Genomic DNA, 21,650 nt, shown 5'->3' on the forward strand with positions numbered 1-21,650 from the left:
ACATCATACTGTCTTGACAACGTGCAATAAGGTAACAATATTGCATGCTCATTCTGCATTGGGGTGAGTGGTGTAATACATGTAAGCGATATACTAACAACATTGCAGGCTATTGAACCAAATGAATGAAACCTGTTAGAAGGGAATAGAATACATATATATTATTTACCAGCTGGGAGGTCCGTATTGTGAAATACCGTGACCGAGGTCTCGAAAGTACTTACCGAGGCCCTCTGGGCCGAGGTCAGTATTCAAGGCCAAGGTCACGGTATTTCACCATACAGATTGACCTTAAGCTGGTAAATAATATATTTATTTTTTTCTTTACCAAATTCTAACAGAAAACGAGAGCGCCCAAAAGGGAAAACTGAGCTGAGGTGAGCCGCCATTTTGAATCCTCATTCACGGCTGTAATGCAAATTGCTTCCTCCTCGGTATACAAGTGCACTTCCATGGCAGGAAAAAAACTACATTTTTCCGCCTATGTAGTCCCCTATTTATACAAAATTGAGTCATTCAGGATTCAGCCATGTTTTTGCTCGGCGTTAGCAACAGTTAAAGGTTTTTAGCTTTCTCCCGAAATGTTTTATTTTATTTCTTCTTCCTCAGGGTAGTAAAACTTGCTTTCGCTGTGAACACTGTCATTATCGCTATCCATGATGTAAAATTAATGCTATTCTCCTGAGAAATGCAAAAATGAATGTTGACAAAAATTGCTACTGTTTGTTGTTGTTGTGAACAAGCAAGTCACCAGAGGTCCATATCCGGGGTCCGTATTGTAGGACACGGTCCTGCTCGCCAGCCAATCAGAGCGCAGGATTTGATGGAAACCAGACTGCAAAAAAAAAATGTATTCCATGGAAAAAGTGGCCTGTATGTATAATAATTGTTTGTATACAATGTTCTCAGAATGTTGGCAGTCTGCTGATTAAGATGCAGTACTTTCTCTGTCTCTCACTCTTCACTAATGCATGTCAAACTGAATTTATTCTGTTGGAACCAGCTATACTTTGGTTCAAATAACCACTCTTTACACTTGCGATGAGCAGAAAATTATCTCAAAACACATCAAACCTTGAGGTTGATGGGCTGCAAGAGCAGATGACCACATCAGGATTCACTTTTTTTCCAACCAAGAACAGGTGTCTGAGGCTACAGTGGGCAAAACTGGACAGCTGAAGATTGGAAAAAGACCAGAGGAGTTTTGTCCAGTTTCACTGAGGAAAAAAAAAAAATTGTGTGACCTCAAATCATGACATCTTTGACATGGTAGTAAATTTCCTAATTGCTAATGTATTGGATCCCTTTTTTGATACAGTATGTTACAATATGTTCTGGTACATATCAATGGCTGGGGAAAATGGAACACAGAATATTACTGACTGGTAAAAAAAAAAAGGTGGGAATGACATATTACACATAACAGGAAAAATGAAAAAGTGAAAAATTGTCAAGGGGAAATTTTATTACAACTTACTCCGTAGGGCTTCTATACAAAAGGGTACCATTGCACTTGGAGCACTGCTGACAAAGGATCAGCACCATGGCAGGTGACCCCAAACCACTCAGGAAAAATAAATAAATAAATAAATAAAATATATGCGCACCTGAGGCAGGATAAGATCCAATTGCCCACAGCTAGAAGACAGTGATTACCCCACATGACCCCAAATGATTTATCACTTTGGGGCCAGACAACCTACTGAAAGAAAAGAACTGACAAACTCTCTTAGTACACCACAGATAGAGGAATACAATATTATTCTGTCCACATTCACTGGATATGAGCAATTGCATGCTCTAATTGGTTATTCTACTACTAGGCCATCAGCTCATATACCGTGAGTAGAGAAAAACAAAATGGCAGAGCATGTTGCTGAACGAAATAAAAACTCTACTCGAAAACAAAACCAAAAATACAAAAAAGCAACAAAATATGGAATAAAAGTATTTGATGGTAAGCGCATACCTTTTTTATTTTTCAAGAATTATTATTATAGCATTTTTCACAAATTGCTACTGTGATTTCACCGGTTTGTTAACATTCTAAGTGGAACTGATTTTGTCGGACATTTTGTATAAAGTTTTTATTTATCAAATTTGCAAAAAAACAAAACAAAACAAAAAACCTCTGTTTCTCAAAATCCAGTGAATGTGGATAGAATAAAACAGTTATTCCACTCAATCTCGTTGTACATATCTTATTGCCAGTGCTACACGCCTCATCGGCTGTCAGCTCATGTACGACTCGATTTTGTGGAATAAGTTAATTATATTAAGATGTTACATAGAAATAATGCTAAGTTCAGGGGCATTGTGGCTCAGGTGGATAAAGCGCCATGCCATAAATCTGGGGACCCGGGTTCGATTCCGACCCGAGGTCATTTCCCAATCCCTCCCCGTCTCTCTCTCCCGCTCATTTCCTGTCTCTACACTGTCCTATCCAATAAAGGTGAAAAAAGCCCAAAAAAAATCTAAAAAAAAAAAGAAATAATGCTAAGTTTGCAAGTAAGTAGACTTCACATGTAATTTTGCTTAAAATATTATGTAATTGTAATGTTTTGTTTCAGAGATTAGCTTGCATTGTTCTTGCACCAATGATGACATTTACCATTAATCCCTTGAAGTTTCAATTTCCTCATCTTAAAGCATATTATTTTGTAACTACTAAAAATTACTCAGTAACATTGAAACTATTATGAAATGTATGTAGTTAAAAGAAGAATGAGTAATGTCTAGACCTGCTGATGAGTCCGAAGAGTTAAAGGTATTAATGGGGTTGTGGTGGATTCAGAGTCTATCCAGAGAACTTTGGACATGAGAATACACTCTCGATGGGACATCAGTCCATCCCAGGGCACCTTGCACACAAACATTTACACACTTGGTCATTGGCATAGCCAATCCACATACTGCCATGGTTTGGGGACGTGGGAGGAAACCAGAGAACCCGGAGGAAACCCGAGAACCCGGAGGAAACCCATATGAACATGGGGAGATCATGAAAAATCTTGCACAAGCAGTAACAGAATGTCAGAATCAAACCAGAGACCGGTGCAAGACTGCCTGTGGTGCCACTATACTTCCTGTTATCAAGGTTATTATGTGAATTTTAATAGTTATGAGTCTATTTTACTGGTCATTTGAATTGAATGGGTTTAATCCGAACCTCTATAACTCAAAAACAAGCCTGTGAATCATGTAAGCTTGTATCTAAATATATAATATTTTTATTTTAATACATTCTGTTCTGAAAGTTCAGAAATTAAAAAAAAGCTCCAATAAATAACCAAATATTATTTAAAAAATGTAAATAAATGTGTCTGATAACTGAATATCTGGATTATTTTTAGAATTTTTTTCCCCCTGGCTGTCGAAAGTTATCAAGTTTATGTTTGTCAGTGTGCTAATGCTACTAAGATAAGGAGTTCAAACATGGCAGAAAGTGTCTTCAACTGTATTAATGTTTTCTTCCTTGTTGCAAGAGTTCAGAATAAGTTTCACAGCATGATAACAATTAGGTTATTCGATTCAGGTAACAACAGGCTTTGTTTTGGTTTTGCTCCATGTGTTCTGACTGAGTACTTCCTAGTTGACATGTTTAATTAGCCAAGCACTCTTAGTTGTGAACAATCTATGACAAAATAATTAGGAAGCCACCATGCTGACATGTAAGGATCAGGCCTCATCTGAAGCCCCAGTCTTGCTAAGAATGTTTGAGTTCTGCATCCAGGAGGAAGACATCTATGATATTCAATCAAGATACCAAATGTGTCACCTCCTTCTTTGTTGAACACTGGAACTTCCAGTTTTCATCAAAGAAGAAAAACTTTACTTTTCTTCCAGTTACTCAACTGGTGATGTCCTGGTGCTTATTCAAACACAGAGCTATATGGAAAGCATAGCAATACTGGCCTGCTGACGGGCTCGATGAAGTTGGCACAACATATGATGAGAACATGAATAAAAATATTTCAAATCATTTGTGTACATTTGTGCATGCAAAATAAAAATTTGTACCCAAACAGTTTTAAACAAATTAACCTATAAATGTCTTAATGACGTGACTTCAACTAGCACCCTAATGACTCCAAACATGTCTGATTCATTTGTGAATCATTTGTACACATTTGTGCATGCAAAATAAACATATTTGCTTCATTAGTTCTTCAGTTATTAATCATTATTTACTTGCTTTTGCACATCCTGAGAATTGCTTTTCCTTTTGAATATCCTGAGAAATTACTGCTACGTGTCTGTGTGGTGCAATACAAATGTAAATACAGTAGTAAGGGTAGTAGAGCAGCATGTGATGCTGTATCCACAGTGAGACTAAACAAGCTAATGTTATGTCTCAAATCACAATCTTATGTAGTTTTCTCGACAGTTATTCAGTACTAAGCGGTTTACGTCTTACACTTAGTGTTTGATGTATCGTCTAGCAGGCTTGTAGTACTCAAGTCCAGGACTCGGACTCGAGTCACACTCATGCCCTAATTTTAAGGACTCGTGACTTGACTTGGACTTGAGCACTGATGACTCTGACTTGGACTCATGCATTAGCTGCATAGGAACTTGTAAATTGGAGATGAGGACTTGGATTTTTTCTTTATTTTTCTGTAAAATGCCATAATAATTAGGCATATTTACATCTACATTAATTTTCATATTCATTTCGTCCAAGAGAATGCACATTCACCTGTTCATACATCATGTTCAGGAACAAGCTAATGTTAATGGCGCTAAAAAGCCTGGAGAGACACCTCTAGGATTGTATGCTTTGCTTATGCAGACTTCTCGTGCAGTGGGAAACATGCACTGCTATGTGTTCCATATGTAAAAGAATTATCAAGGAGGCGATGAGGACAACCTCGAACTTCAATCGTCATTTGGTAAGACTCCACCCAGAGAAGTAAGTGACACGCTATGTTCATTGCTCTGTTGAAAGCGGGACTTGCTTGCTGACCGATAAACTAGCTAGTGTTAACCCTCTCTCATGTTATTTGCCCTGTTAATAGTGGGCGGGGCTTGCTGAACAAGCCCCGCCCATGAACAAGCTTTTTATCTGTAGCCTATTAACTAAAATGGGGCAGTCAAGCAGTAACGTTAGTCCAGCACAGTAGCAGAGATGGTTTCATATAAAGGCAGCAACAGCCACCATCAAATGGTGCAGTTGGAGTCTTGTTCTCGGACTCGACTTGGATCAATAGTGGACTCAACTCAGACTCGACACAAAATTTTCTTTAGTGACTTGGACTTGACTCAGACTTGAACACTGGGGACTCGAGACTGTACTTGGACTCAAGGTTTAGTGACTCGACTACAACACTGCCATCTAATAGATGTTGCTTTTAATTCCCTAGATATAGAGGCTTTGCACTATCACATGACCCCCATAGCAACGGTAACTACACCGCCATGACAGGAGGTAGCTTATTGTGTTTCATGCAGTTGAGTTAGTTGTTATTGATCAGTATGGGAAGATTTTGCTGCATTTTTGGATGTGCAAATCATTCTGAATGAAACAAAGACATCAGATTTTTTTTATTTACTAAAAGTAATTCATCATCAGGAAAAAAAAACCTAGAGAGATTTCTAAATGTAGAAGGGAAAAATGGCTCATAAACATACAAAGTGCAGCAAGGTGCTCATTCTTATCCAGTGCAGTGAACATGAGCTTGAGCACCTTGCTGCATTTTGTCTCTTACACTCTTGTCCACTTCACTGGATAAGAACGAACACCTTGCTGCAGTTCTGAAATTATTATTATTTTTTAATTCTTGCCTTTGTGGAAATGAAGTGAGCATACCATAGGGTTTCTAACCTCTCCATTTGACACTGAATCCGGCTGAAATATTTGCGAGCCATTTTTCCCTTTTACGTTTAGAAGTCTCTCTAGTTTTTCCCTGTGATGATGATTAATTACTTTTGGCAAATTAAAAAAAATCTGATGTCTTTGTTTCATTCAAAATGATTTGCACATCCAAAAATCGCAGCGAAACCTTCCCATACTGATCAATAACAACTAACTCGGCTGAATGAAGCACGACAAGCTGCCTCCTGTCATAGCGGCATATTTACCATTGCTGTGGGGTCATGTGATGGTGCAAAGCCTCTATCCAGGATATAAAATATGCTGTTGAGTATGTCAACAATGTTGCTCATGTTCCTGCTGCTTCTGTACGTGCACACAAAGTCACCCATCAAATATAAACCAGGCCTAATCTCAAATCACCATCAAGGAATTCTCAGTGTGTGATATTTGTATGTAGAAGTCACACAAATGAAAAACCCATTTTTGGTTTTGTTGTTGTTGTAGTTATTTTGTTTAGAATATAAACCAGCACGATGCAAACTTTTGTATTTTTTTATTTTTATTTGCTGCTCAATTTTCAAGATGGAAGTTAGTTGTACTATACACAATCGGGCCACTGCTTTCAAACACCAATGACCAATCATACAGTTTGTTATTCAATCTTGATACCAATCAGAAATCTGGTTATTCAATTGTTCAAATAGTTCTTCTGAGCTGTACTGATGGGTTGAAATTATTATATTTATTATTGAGTTCTCATAGCTATTAACTTGTTTGACTGATTGCTTCATAATATGGGTTTAAGCTGAACCTCAGTAGCACAAAAACAATTAGGCCTACAAATAATGTCAATTTTTGATGCAAAATTCAGGAATAAAACACTATATAGTGCCAATAAATAGCAAGAACTGTACTGGACATTTGAACAATCAGCTTGATGCTTGAATCTTCTTCTTCTTTTGGCTGTTTCTGTTAGGGGTCACCACAGCGGATAATATCCCTCCATCTCCTCCTGTCCTCCGTATTTTCTTCTGTCACACCAACGTGTCCTCCTTCACCACATGCATAAACCTCATCTTGGGTCTTCTTCTTTTCCTTCTACCTGCCAACTCCATGTCCAGCATTCTTTTCCCAATAGGCAAGAACATGATAGGCATGAACATAAATTGTTCAGATAGGCATGAACATGAATTGTTCTCAAGTTTCAATACACAGCTCATTCCAAAAAAAGGATTTTGCCTCAGGCTTGTAAAAACTTTAATGATCATCAGCAGGTGGGAAACTATTCAAGCTTGATGCTTGAGTAGTTCATAAAATAAATTTGTACTGAGGGGGTTTGTAGATTTATTTATTTAACAGCTAAAGGGATCTCAGGCTGCTTAGTTTGGATTCCAAGTTTGAAAATTATAGCCATATACAGTACCATTGTTGTTACAAATCCATGAGGTCAGATGTGAACCTTTGTTGAGAAGTTAGACATACTGATGTTCCACTTTATTATCTTTTAACTGTTAGTCTCCACAGCTACTTTTCTGTGTTTTATTCCATTGAAACCTCTCTTTACCCCTACTTCTTCCTGTTTGCTTTCAACCTCCTGAGCAGTTCTTATTTCTTGAAGTAAACAAAGCCACAAATACTGTCTGCTCTCTATTAATATCTAGCCAGTACAGGCTTTGTCCTCTATTTTCCAGATCATTTGTGCAGTACCTCCCAACCCCTGGCTGTCTAATGCCCTCTGAGGAATGCAGATAAATATCAGGACTGGTGAGAGATTGGCATAATGGTGCAAGTCCCTTTCAAAACACCCTTTCAATCTGAGTCATTATCATTACCATTAGTGAAACTACCTACTATGTGAACAAGATAGGCATGAACATGAATTGTTCTCCATTTTCAATACCCACTGCGTTCCAAAAAAAAAAAAAAAAAGGTTTTGTCTCAGCCTTGTAAAAACGTTAATGATCATCAGCAGGCAGTTATCACCACCCATCCAACCTTTTTTAAGTACATGCTAATCCACTATCTTCATTCCTGTCTCCCACTGACCCACCATCTGAGCAGATTCCATCACATAGACCCCTTTTACACTGCCTGTTCAAGGCAGAATTCTTATGCCTTTATTCAGCCTGGCGTTCTGTATAAAACGACTGAGCGTGGAATGGGGATCTGTTTTGTTTCACCTCTGAGCCAGAACAATTGGGAGTAACAGAGCTGGAATTGATGTCTATATAAAAGGGACAGCCAGAGCAATGGGACAAGAGTGTGACGTTTTTGATCTTGACATGCTACTTTCCCAGACTAGCGTGAATTCATACATCTCTGTCTACGGCGTCTAAGGTCCATGCCCCTTTCTGCCTCAAATCACTTCTTACTTCCCTTCACTTTCTCCTACAACATATTTCTGATCACATAAACATATTGCTTGCACAAGGCTCTCCACTCCTATCTTCCTCCATACCTTTCACTCTGATTTTCTCTCTCTCTCACGCTCTCATTTTCGAGCACAGTTTTCTGTGACACATTTTCTTTCTCAAAAAGCTGCCTCAGACACAAACATTGCATATATACATAGAGGCTGTTACTTCTCTTAAATATTAATTATTTAACAGAAGTGATTAGATTACATATTGCATATGGTGCTCAGTATCTTTGCTTGTGTTTGAAGAGTGGTATAAATGTGCACAGCTAACAAAAGCACCTCAGCACTCAGTTCACCACTGTTGATTTGAAAGCAGGATTCTCAGGATATTCCTATTCCCGATGCATAAATAGACGCAGTCACTCCATTGTGACACGTCACGTGTTTGGTTGTGGAATGCTGGCTCAGTGAGTAAAACACACTGGCGCCGCTTCATGCTGGATTTATTTGGTTCACTGTAAATCACAAAAGTCACAATATTAAGGTTGCTTCTTTATGCCAATATTACAGAAAATCTGTGTAAAAAGGGCTACACAGTCACCTTCCCAAACTCATCACTGAAATAACACACATTATCAACAAATTATCCATGACAAGAAAATTCCCCATTTATTCAAAGAGGCAAAATGACAAACAGTAAATCTGTTAAAAATAGAAAGCTAAAGCCCTATCCCACCTCTATTGCTATCAAGAAAATTGGAACATGTATTCTTCTCTTGTCTCAATTAATCAAGATTGTTGTGTTTATTATCAAGGGCACTCTGTGATCTGAAATTACTCATGGCAAATTGTCAGTTCTTATTATGTTGGGTTTATCTGCAAATTTTGATTCTTCTGGCCAATCTCTCCAACCTTTTGTTCAAAATTATTGAGGCTTCTGAGTGGTCTTGGAGGTCAGACACTATATTTCTCAATGACAAAAGTTAAATCCAGTGTGGCTTCAGATAGAAGCTCAATGATGCACTCACACACTAAGTGTAGCTCATGAAATGGATTCTGACTGACTGACTGAATAGATCTGTAGAAGTCCTGTTACTCCAGAGGAATAGACTGGAGATTGGGAACAAGTGCATTTTCAAAAGATGAAGTGAACATTGAAGCATTAAACCCTTGTAATCACTAAGATTACTGTCATAATACTTTAGTCTGGAAGCAACAGTGAGTCCCAAATATTCCCCAAAATCTCAAAATTATAACTTGTGCAAGACAGTGAACTTTCCTTTTCCAATTAACGTCAACACTCACTTCTTCCAGTTTATCCCACTTACACATGTGGAGTTGTTGCCAAGTGGACCCTATTGATCCACATGTCATATTAATTGGAACATAGTTTTATGCTGGATGCCCTTCCTGCTGCAACCCCCCTCCCATTTCCAGGCTTGGGAAACAACCATTCATACACACATTCACACCTATGGACAATTTAGCATAGCCAGTTAACCTAACTGCATGTCTTTGGATTGTGGGGAAAACCAGAGCACCCAGAGGAAACCCATAGGGTGAACATGCAAACTCCATACAGAAAGGCCTCTGACAGCTACTGGGCTCAAACCCAGAATCGTCTTGCTATGAGGCGACAGTGCTAACCACTGCACCACCATGCTGCTTTAATGTCTACAGGCTTCCCGATGCAAATATCAATGTGTATCTGTACTGTACCTTTAAAATAGCCAGAAATCCATCAGCATGTCTTTAGAATCTTGATGTTTAGAATCTTAAAAGTGCTATGCAAATTTAATTGAAATAATTGTTCTTATAGTAAGCCAAAGTCATAATACAGTGCAGGCTCAAAATGCCATCAATCAGAAATATCATCAAAGCCAAAGGGGAACAGTGACAAGACAAGGCAAGACACAGAATAAAACACAGAATAAAAGTTCAATACTGTATATGCACAACTCAGAATTCACAAACTCTGGCAACATTTAAAGCTTTGTAATGAAAGGTCTATGTGCATTTTATGGGGAATAAACATTAAATGAGTGAAGAAACCAAAGGAGTGAAGCAAATGTTACAGATTTTACTACCCCCATGATGAACGGCTCCTGATGCCAAACTCTCCCTGTGGCAGGGTCTCCTTTTGGGTCTTGGTGCTGGAAAGTCAGGATGTCCTCTGTGGAAAGTGGTCAGTGAAAGATCAAGGGTAGGGACTCCCAAAGGTCCATAACCTTCCCAGTGTACCAGTGTACCCTGCCACTTGGAGTCGAGGAGTTGATGCAATATGCAAATGTGCCCTTGATCTCCAAATGAGGAGGTGGTTCAGCTTTGGTCACCTGGTGGTATGGCTTTCAGAGGCATCCACCTAGATAATAAATTGCAGATCAGGATCAACATGACAATGGATGGGGGGTTCTGAATCTCTGTTTGGAGGTGTCGAATGCATGTGGTGCTTCCAGGTTCCACTTTAGGGTTTTAGGTTTCCCTTTTCACTGTGGCAGCCACAGTGCTGAAACCTCTAATAAAATGGCAATAAAAGTTGGCAAAGCCAAGGAAGCATTGCATATCTTTGGCAGTTTGGGGCTGTGGTCAAGAGGTGAATGTTCTACCTTCCCTGATCCATCTCAATTTTGTTTTCATCAGTGTACCCTAGGAATGTAAGTGAGGGTTTGTGAAATTTACATTTTCCTAATAGAACAAGATGTCATCAATAGAGCTTATCACACAGAAATTGAACAACTTTTGAAATATGATGAATGCCTGGAAAATAGCAGGAACACTAACAAGGTCGACGGCACGGTGGTGTAGTGGTTCGAACCTAGCGGCCGACAAGGGCCTTTCTGTGTGGAGTTTGCAGGTTCTCCTCGTGTCTGCATGGGTTTCCTCTCACAGTCCAAAGATATGCAGGTTAGGTTAATTGGTCGCTGTAAATTGACCGTGAGTGTGAATGGTTGTTTGTCTCTGTGTGTCAGCCCTGCGATGAGCTGGCGACTTGTCCAGGGTGTACCCCGCCTCTCGCCCATGGTCAGCTGGGATAGGCTCCAGCTTGCCCCCCGCAACCCTGCATGGGATAAGCGGTTACAGATAAACAAACTAACAAGGCCATATGGCATTACCATATATTCTTAGTAAGCTGAGTTCCTTACAAATGCCAACTTCCACTTGTTGCCCTCCCTAATGCAGATCACGTTGTATACAGTTCTTAGGTATAGCTTAGTAAAAATCCTTGCTCCACTCATCTGTTTGATAGAAGTTGGAACCAAGGTATGACATAATGATATTTAATGGTAACAGTGTTCAGGCTTTGATAACCAATGTAAGGCATTGCAGAATAACAATCGAAAACATACATACAACATACAACAATTGAAGACATACATGGTTCAGAACTGGCAAACTGTAAGGCTTCATGATGACTGAAAATTCTATGTGCTGTTTGTGGGGAACAAGCTGGAAATGAGTAGAGTAACCATAGAAGTGATTCATAATTAGAGGGAGGGCACCATCTAGATTTCTGGAAGGAATGTATCTAGGCTAGATGTTAACACAAGACAAACTATGCTGTTATACGAAAATAATCCATGTGAAGTCCAGTGAAATGACATCTGAAGTGGATTATCTTCATACAAAAGCACATTAAAAAGTGTGTAATTCCTCTTATACACCCGTGATTTGCTAACAATGACAATGTTTAATTTATTAGTGAATGACACATCATGCTCTTTAACACCTGTGAGACAAATTAGTTCCTGTTATTGCTTACATTATACTAGCTACAACAGCCTCTCCTGTATTCTCTTAGTTAGTTAAATGCCAAAAAAAAAAAGTTTGTCATATGACTAAAGAAACTGGAAAGCTCAAACCTCTCTATACTGAAGACACTTCATTCTTGGGAAACTTCCTAACTGTTAAAAGTACTGACACTCCAGACTACTTCCAAAAATATTACATAATCTGCTCCTAACAGAAAACTTCTCTGCATCTATAATATGCTTTTTCTTTGTTACACAACAGGAAGTATTTTTAAAAACATGTTTAATATTAGCTGTGGATTGTCTGGAGCATCCCTGTGTATGAGATGCTTCTACAGAAATGATAGAGCACATTAATATAAACCTATCATTTATGTTATATCCAGAATTACCGTGAAAGCTGTGAAAGTACTGTGAAAGCACCATTTGCAACTACAGAAAAGAAACATCATTACTACCCCTATATTTTGGGACATTTGCATAACATTTGATGTGTTGGTTGTTGAAGTTTGATTTGTTTAACTGGCTGTTTGGCTTATCATGAGGAAAAAATCCTGATAATTATAATAATTGTCAGTCCTCAGATGTTCGGTGCAACTTAGGTGATGCAATTGAGAGCATGGTCATATTTTTCTAACACATATAGCCTTTAGGAGACAGCTGTATATGTTATCTTCCATAATCTAGTACAAGGTTTCCTTTCATTACCTTGCCCGGGACGGAGTCCACCAGGGGGCGAGGTATTGTTTTCGGTCGGGTTTCTTTGTTTGTTTCTTTCTTTTTTTTTGTAAATGATATTACGGGAAAATGGCTGGACCAATCTTCATGAAACTTTCAGGATAGATGGGTATTGGTCTCAAATAGAACCTCCAACATTTTGAGGGTCATCTGGTCAAGGTCACAGTGACCAAAAAGGTAAAAAAAAAAAAAAGCTCTGAGCTCAGATTGCAGGAGTGAGTCCTCGGAAAGGCTCCTCCCACAAACACACTGATTGGATCACTACCTGCCTCATTTGCATACACTGTGCTGTCATTGGATGGTTTCTTAGTTTATTGACATATGCAAAGAAATGGGTTTTGGCCATGCCCACTTTTAAACCCCAATGATAAAAACTTCCCCACTCTGTTGATTTATTATTATAAATATAAATTAAAATTATAAATAAATAGACTAGACTAAAGACATTGCTTTCAGACATGTTTTTGCTTATTACAGATGGAAAGTGTGTTCCACTGAGCTCTAGCGGCGGGCCATTTCCAGGAAATAAGAGTTTGGGTCATGGTGACAGCGTGTGTATGTCAGCCTTGGTTCGGAGGTTTCAGTTTCAAAAACTGTAAGAGGTAAGAGTAGAATAATATAAAGTACAGACACTTGGTATATTTTACTTCTGTGATTTTTAAATTGTTCATTTTGGGGTTGCGCTTCATTTTTTTGGCTACTGCCTCACAGAATAAATATATATATTCTATATTTACTGTATGGACATGGTATCAGAAAATAATTTTATTTATAAGCAGTAGCCACATGTACCCATAGGGTATCTATTTTTTTCCATGATATCTTCCTTCATATTCATCATAAGTGCTACTGGGCAAGGTTTGTTTTGCCTGGCAGCACTTGTTTATTTTGAAATGCATGTTGGGAATGTGTGAATAGATTTGAAATCAGTTGAATAATTTTTTCAGCTTAATAAGCAACAGTAAACTGAGTTATGATAACACAGGTATGTCAGAAGTTGTCCATATTCATAAGCGGATCTCATTTGATTCTGCATATGCGAGTTTATATATGACAACATCCTCAGAGTAAATTTGGATCCTTCCAGCTAATCATTGATTTGCTGTCTTTTCAGAAAATGTGGTATATTGCAAAAGCATAGGTTTAGGTTGTGAAGACATATTTGCACAAGATATTCTTCTTCTTAGGTTTTTCGGAATATTTGAGGCTTATAGTATAAATATGCTCAGCGAATGCATTTTAGACATTTAAAAAGTCTCTTACTATGTGTTTTTTTTCTCTCACTCTCAAGTTAACAAATGTGATTTTTTAGCACTGATGTCTGTTCTGTCAACGTAGCTGTAATCAACAGTGACAGATATCTCAATACCTCTCGTTCACACACTCACACATGCATAATACATAAAAACGGTGGTGACAGGAAACTCTCATTGCCAATCCACCAACTGTCACTTTCACCTATAAGTGTCATTTGACACAAGGAAAATGGAAATCCATTTGATTATTTATTTATTATTCATTCGTTCATGGAATACACCCTGGATGGGACTCATTTACATACATTCACGGATTCACACTCGCATTCCCCTCAAGGTCAAAACTGTCATAATCATGTCCTTGTGGGGACATTTGGTCTCCACCAAGATACAGAAACATGCTCTCATATGTCCTTGGGGAGAGACAGGATAGTGTGATATTTAATTATTTTCTATAACAGAACATATCATAATGGGTTTTTCCCCCTTTTTTTCAACACTGGAATTTGCTAGCGATTACATTTTCTCATTAATTAATGAGTAACATCATGCTTTTTTTTTTGTAAACAGACACAGGCATACTGTATCTCTGTAAAGATCCTTTCCATGTTGTCATATACATAGAATAACATTATGAGCTAGTTAGTGGCAAAAGCAAGTGGTTTGCTTTGACGTGGATGATTTCCCCATAGGATTACAGTGGTTTGCAAAAGTATTCATCCCCCTTGGTATTTGTCCTGTTTTGTCACATTACAAGTTGGAATTAAAATGGATTTTGGGGAGGTTAGCACCATTTGATTTACACAACATGCCTACCATTTTAAAGGTGAAAATTGTTGTTTTATTGTGATACAAACAATAATTAAGATGCAAAAATAAACAAACAAAAATCTGGAGTGTGCATAGGTATTCACCCACCAAAGTCAATACTTTGTAGAGCCAACTTTTGTTGCAATTACAGCTACAAGTCTCTTGGGGTATGTCTCTATTAGCTTAGCACATCTAGCCACTGGGATTTTTGCCCATTCCTCAAGGCAAAACTGCTCCAACTCCTTCAAGTTAGATGGGTTGCGTTGGTGTACAGCAATCTTCAAGTCATGCCACAGATTCTCAATTGGATTGAGGTCTGGGTTTTGACGTGGCCATTCCAAGACATTTAAATGTTTCTGTGGCAGTTCGTATGAGTGGGAGGAGCACAGAAGGACGGCAGGCCAGAATTAAGTTAAAAAAACCCTCTTTTATTTTGCACTTTTCAGTCACACTATAACTCTCCCAGCCACACACACACACACAAGTCGTCTGGTTGGGGAGAGAGCTCCCCCTCTGCTCTCGCTCTCTCTTTAAATAGGGCGCGGTCACTGGGGAAGACACACAAACACACGTTAATAGACCTCAGGTGCAGTGAATCTGCCACTTACCTTCCCTGACTCCGCCCTCCGGTCACAGACCGATGCTTGACCATGCCCCCGCTGCCACAGTTTCCCTTTAAACCACTCCAGTGAAGCTTTAGCAATATGTTTAGGGTCATTGTCCTGCTGGAATGTGAACCTTCATCCCAGTCTCAAACCTCTGGCTGACTCAAACAGGTTTTCCTCCAGAATTAGCCTGGATTTCATGCCATCAATCTTTCCTTCAGTCCTGACCAGCTTTCCTGTCCCTCCAAATGAAAAATAGCCCCACAGCATGATGCTGCCACCACCATGCTTCATTGTAGGAATGGTGTTCTCAGGGTGTTCGGTTTGTGCCACACATGGCATTTCCCATGATGGTGAAAAATATCAATTTTAGTCTCATTTGACCAGAGAATCTTCTTCCATGTGTTTTGGGGAGTCTGTCACATGCTGTTGGACAAACTCCAAATGTGTTTTCTTAAGCAATGACTTTTCTTCTGGCCATTCTTCCATAAAGCCCCACTCTGTGGAGTGTATGGCTTAAATTGGTCCTATGGACAGATCCTCCCATCTCCACTGTGGATTTTTGCAGCTTCTTCAGTGTTATCTTTGGTGTCTTTGTTGCATCTCTGATTAATGCCCTCCTTGTCTGGTCTGTGAGTTTTGGTGGGCAGCCTTCTCTTGTCAGGTTTGTAGTGGTGCCATGTTTCCATTTTGCTATAATGGATTTAATGGTGCTCTCTGGGATATTCAAAGTTTGGGATATTTTTTATAACCCAATCCTGATCTATACTTCTCCACAACTTTGTCTCTGACCTGTTTGGAGGCTCCTCAGTTTTCATGTTGCTTGCTTAGTAGTGTTACAGAGTCAGGCTCCTTCCAGAACAGGTTGATTTATACAGACATCATGTGACAGATCATGTGACACTTTAATTGCACACAGGTGGATCTTAATCAACTAATTATGTGACTTATGAAGTTAATTGGTTGGACCAGCTCTTATTTAGGGGTTTCATACAAAAGGGGGTGAATACTTATGCACACTCCAGATTTCTGTTTTTTCATCCTAATTATTGTTTGTGTCAAAATAAAACAAAAATTTTCACCTTTAAAGTGGTAGGCATGTTGTATAAATCAAATGGTGCTCACCCTCCAAAAATCAATTTTAATTCCAGCTTGTAATGCAACAAAACAGGACAAACACCAAGGGGGATGAATACTTTTGCAAGACACTGTACATGGCAATTACTGCTTTTTATATGCAGTCCTGTCATTTTCTTGGATAAAAGTAATTGGGCACATTGCTACTGTTCGAGCAGTGTGTTCATGCATCTTTAATTAATCCACAGAAAATCTGACAAAAAGTTGATTCAAGATTGTACATGCATGATGAAATGAGAACAAAAAATTGTCAACAGCAGTAAGCAGGTAAAAAAAAAAGATGGTATTTTTTTGGAAGCAGCTATGCACTGCTTATTTATATAATAGACTGATAGAACATTGGAGAATAAGGTAATGGAAGATTGAAGAAGAAGTAGAAGAGAGAGAAAACTGTTTTTCATCTGTGTTTAGGAAAAGGACAGCAACCTGAGAACACTGGACAATTACTATAATTTGATATAATACATACCACAGGAAAATGAAAATAATAATTTGGATGCAATAAAGATTTTGTTCTAAAATTGTTGAAAGAATTAAATTCTTCCAATATACAGTGGTGCTTGAAAGTTTGTGAACCCTTTAGAATTTTCTATATTTCTGCATAAATATGACCTAAAACATCATCAGATTTTCACACAAGTCCTAAAGGTATACCAAGAGAACCCAGTTAAACAAATGAGACAAAAAATATTATACTTGGTTATTTATTTGAGTAAAATGATCCAATATTACATATCTGAGTGGCAAAAGTATGTGAACCTCTAGGATTAGCAGTTAATTTGAAGGTGAAATTAGAGTCAGGTGTTTTCAATCAATGGGATGACAATCAGGTGTGAGTGGGCACCCTGTTTTATTTGAAGAACAGGGATCTATCAAAGTCTGATCTTCACAACACATGTTTGTGGAAGTGTATCATGGCATGAACAAAGGAGATTTCTGAGGACCTCAGAAAAAGCATTGTTGATGCTCATCAGGCTGGAAAAGGTTACAAAACCATCTCTAAAGAGTTTGGACTCCACCCATCCACAGTCAGACAGATTGTGTACAAATGGAGGAAATTCAAGACCATTGTTACCCTCTCCAGGCGTGGTCAACCAACAAAAATCACTCCAAGAGCAAGGCATGTAATAGTCGATGAGGTCACAAAGGACCCCAGGGTAACTTCTAAGCAACTGAAGGCCTCTCTCACATTGGCTAATGTTAATGTTCATGAGTCCACCATCAAGAGAACACTGAACAACAATGGTGTGCATGGCAGGGTTGCAAGGAGAAAGGCACTGCTCTCCAAAAAGAACATTGCTGCTCATCTGCAGTTTGCTAAAGATCACGTGGACAAGCCAGAAGGCTATTGGAAAAATGTTTTGTGGATGGATGAGACCAAAATAGAACTTTTTGGTTTAAATGAGAAGCGTTATGTTTGGAGAAAGGAAAACACTGCATTCCAGCATAAGAACCTTATCCCATCTGTGAAACATGGTGGTGGTAGTATCATGGTTTGGGCCTGTTTTGGTGCATCTGGGCCAGGACGGCTTGCCATCATTAATGGAACAATGAATTGTGAATTATACCCGCAAATTCTAAAGGAAAATGTCAGGACATCTGTCCATGAACTGAATCTCAAGAGAATGTGGGTCATGCAGCAAGACAATGACCCTAAGCACACAAGTTGTTCTACCAAAGAATGGTTAAAGAAGAATAAAGTTAATGTTTTGGAATGGCCAAGTCAAAGTCCTGACCTTAATCCAATCAAAATGTTGTGGAAGGACCAGAAGCGAGCAGTTCATATAAGGAAACTCACCAACATCCCAGAGTTGAAGCTGTTCTGTATGGAGGAATGGGCTAAAATTCCTCCAAGCCAGTGTGCAGGACTGATCGACAGTTACTGGAAATGTTTAGTTGCAGTTATTGCTGCACAAGGGGGTCACACCAGATACTGAAAGCAAAGCTTCATATACTTTTGCCACTCACAGATATGAGATATTGGATCATTTTCCTCAATAAATAAATTACCAAGTATAATATTTTTCTCTCATTTGTTTAACTGGGTTCTCTTGATCTACTTTTATGACTTGTGTGAAAATCTGATGATGTTTTAGGTCATATTTATGCAGAAATATAGAAAACTCTAAAGGGTTCACAAACTTTCAAGCACCACTGTAGCATTGTCATAACTGTACTGGTATCTGGGAGGTACTTTAATTCCCAGACTGCTCCCCGAGCTACAGACAGGGCCTTGGAATCCACTTCCCAACCCACCTCACAGCCTACAAATATGGCCACTATGAAGTCCAGTTCCCAGCTCACACACTCATTCCCCTTTTCCACCGACTGGGAATGGTTTCCGTTCTGGTTCACATACCAACCTGTGAATCATTCAGAGCATTTTGACCAAAAATATATTCTTTCAAAACCTGAAAAGTTGGTTCCCAGCTGGAACCAAAATATAACTGTTTTTCCAGCATGAACTGTGACATTAGTGGGCATGTAATTAGTTTAGAGAGGAAGTAGAGTGCAGCAATGGAGAATGCAATAGAAAAAGATACTGTAGATCTTCAGAAAAAAAGGGAATGAAAACAAATATTTGCAGTCATAGAATGAAATTTTGCAGGTAATTAATTCATTCTGCCATCTTGCTAAGACTGTTTACTTCTGTTGTGCATTCTGCAGCACTTTCCATTTATGATGCATCCTTGATTACAATGGTTCCATTCAAAACTCGTGAAAATGTGGGCTGGCTCGCTAACTGGTACCAAGGTTCAAAGAACCCTGAACAGAACCAGTTCAAGAACCCGTTCCCTGTTGGTCAAAAAGGGGTGTCATTGTCTTGTTCATAGTCACCCAACTTCTGATTACACACACCTGGACTTAATCACCAATCACTTGGAATTTATAAGAAAATGGTTTAATTTTATTTCTATAATATCAATGTTGGGAACTCCATATCATAACATACATATTGTATATTTTTGTTCCCACAAGGGGCTTCATTTATAATTCTTTTATTGAGTTATGTGTAAACGTTTTCATTGGTCAAACCAAAGTAAAAATTCTGACCAGGGCCCTGTACTACGAACGGAGGTTAACCTACCCAGAAGTAACCCAGGGTTCCCCCGCTAAACCGGGGTTGACAAAACCTGGTTATCTTGTTTGGGGTTAAACGGTACTACGACGCCAGTTATGAAGTTGATTTGTTGAACCTGTGTTAACCTAATCAGGGTTAATGCGCGTTCACGTGAAAGGGGAGGTTATCAGCGCAAATCACCACTGTTCACAATGGCACGGTCGCCGTACTTCACGGAGGAAGAATGCGCTGTCATAATGCAAAGCTACGAGGAGTTCAAAACAACATTAAGAGCAAAATCTAACACAGCGGCTGCCAGTAAGGAGCGGCAAGCATGTTGGCAACGAATTGCCGATCGGGTAAATGCGCAAGTACATTCTCCCTTCTACATGTTCCAGAACAGAAGTATAGGATGAAAGAAAGCTTCATGATCAATCACAAGTCACAGAAAATGGTCCTTCGACATGGCCCCAGTCATATATAGCTTGTTTAACGTCCGAAAAATCCTGAATAAAATTTGGTATGGTAAATTCATGGAGTAGCCTGCTTAAGCTGATATGTGCACAGAGTCACATGAATTAGGATGACTGACTGTTCAGTCCCTTTGACTAAGTTGGTGTATGTCCTGTGAACATTTCAGAGGCAACAGCAGTGCCAAACGCACCTGGCAACAGGTGAAAATGAAATATAAAAACATCATTCATAATGGTAAGCGTGTGTGTGTTGTTCTTTTTCTGTACTGTGTTTCAGATGAAAAAGCTTTTGCCCAAGGACAAGAAGTAGGCTAAACAGCATTTGCCTTTTATTTATTCAAGTTTTATCTGTTTGCCTAATAGTTCAAATTGTTTTGTATATAGTTTATAATGTAGTTGTGTGATATTAACGATAATATTGTGGGAAAACTACTTTGCACGGACGTTCATTTAATTTATTCTATCGTCATTTTGTTTGTTCTATTTTTGTGTATTTTATTTATTTATCTGTTTGTCTAGTTGTATCTATTTTTCTAATAATATATTTTTTGCATTAATTGTTTTTTCCTATTAAAATAATCGTGTTCTTGTTATAACTTTATCTATTTATCTGACTGTTTAGTTGTATCTATTTTTGTTACAATTTCAATATTTTTAATATAAGGTTTTTTTCTATTAAAATGTTCTTGTGTTATATTTATTGTAGTTGTATCTATTTTATATCTCAGACTTAAATATTTTTGTAAAACAAGTGTTTTTCTATAAAATATTCTTGCGTTCTTGATAACTATGTTCTTGAGTGGGTTCTTTTTTTTTTTTTTTTTACAGAAAAGCCGTTCTGCATGGACATTCATTGAAGCCCTCATTGTTTTTTAATGGTTATTTATGAGCGTTTAGGGGTTACAATAATGTAAGTCTAGGTTGCTTTATATAAAAGGTATGTCCAGAAATATTGTCACTGTCTAAGCAGAGGGATCTGGCTTCTTTAGACGCTGTCTTCTTAAAACTGAATAAATATTTAAAAAGAGCCAAATGAGCCAGTCTTTTGAACGGCTCTTTTCAAAGAACGGATCACAAAGATGCGGATCCCATCAAAGAGCCATAAATCCCATCTCTAATCTGCGCTCCGATATCGCACGGGTCATCCAGGTACGCTGGCATTGTCTCTAGAGGAAATGTCGGTGGAGAGGTGGTGTTTAAAAAGGGTGTGGTTAATCGGAAACCTCGGGTTAACCAAGAACATAACCTGAGACGAGCAGGTTTGAGATGCAGCCTAAGTTGCCATGGCAGCATACCTCGGTTTGAACATAGCCAACTTTCGTAGTATGGGTTAATCGGGAAGTTACGCTGCACGTGATCAAGTTACTCTCGAAGTTACCCTGGTAAGCCAGAAAACCCGCTTCGTAGTACAGGGCCCAGATGTACAAAAGTTTTGGTAATCCAGATATTCACCTGTGTATATTGACAAATGTCAATTAATGCTGTAAATTACAAAACCCATTCACATCACAGCTAACAAATAACCTTTAACCATGCCCACAGAGGTGGATATAAATCAAAGCTCACACAGAAAATGGTGACTAAACTGTGAACGAATGCATGACTGATCATTGCAGTGTGCCAACTACCAGAGAAATTTACATAAAA

This window comes from Neoarius graeffei, chromosome 12 (genome assembly GCF_027579695.1).
Source record: "Neoarius graeffei isolate fNeoGra1 chromosome 12, fNeoGra1.pri, whole genome shotgun sequence".
NCBI lineage: Eukaryota > Metazoa > Chordata > Actinopteri > Siluriformes > Ariidae > Neoarius > Neoarius graeffei.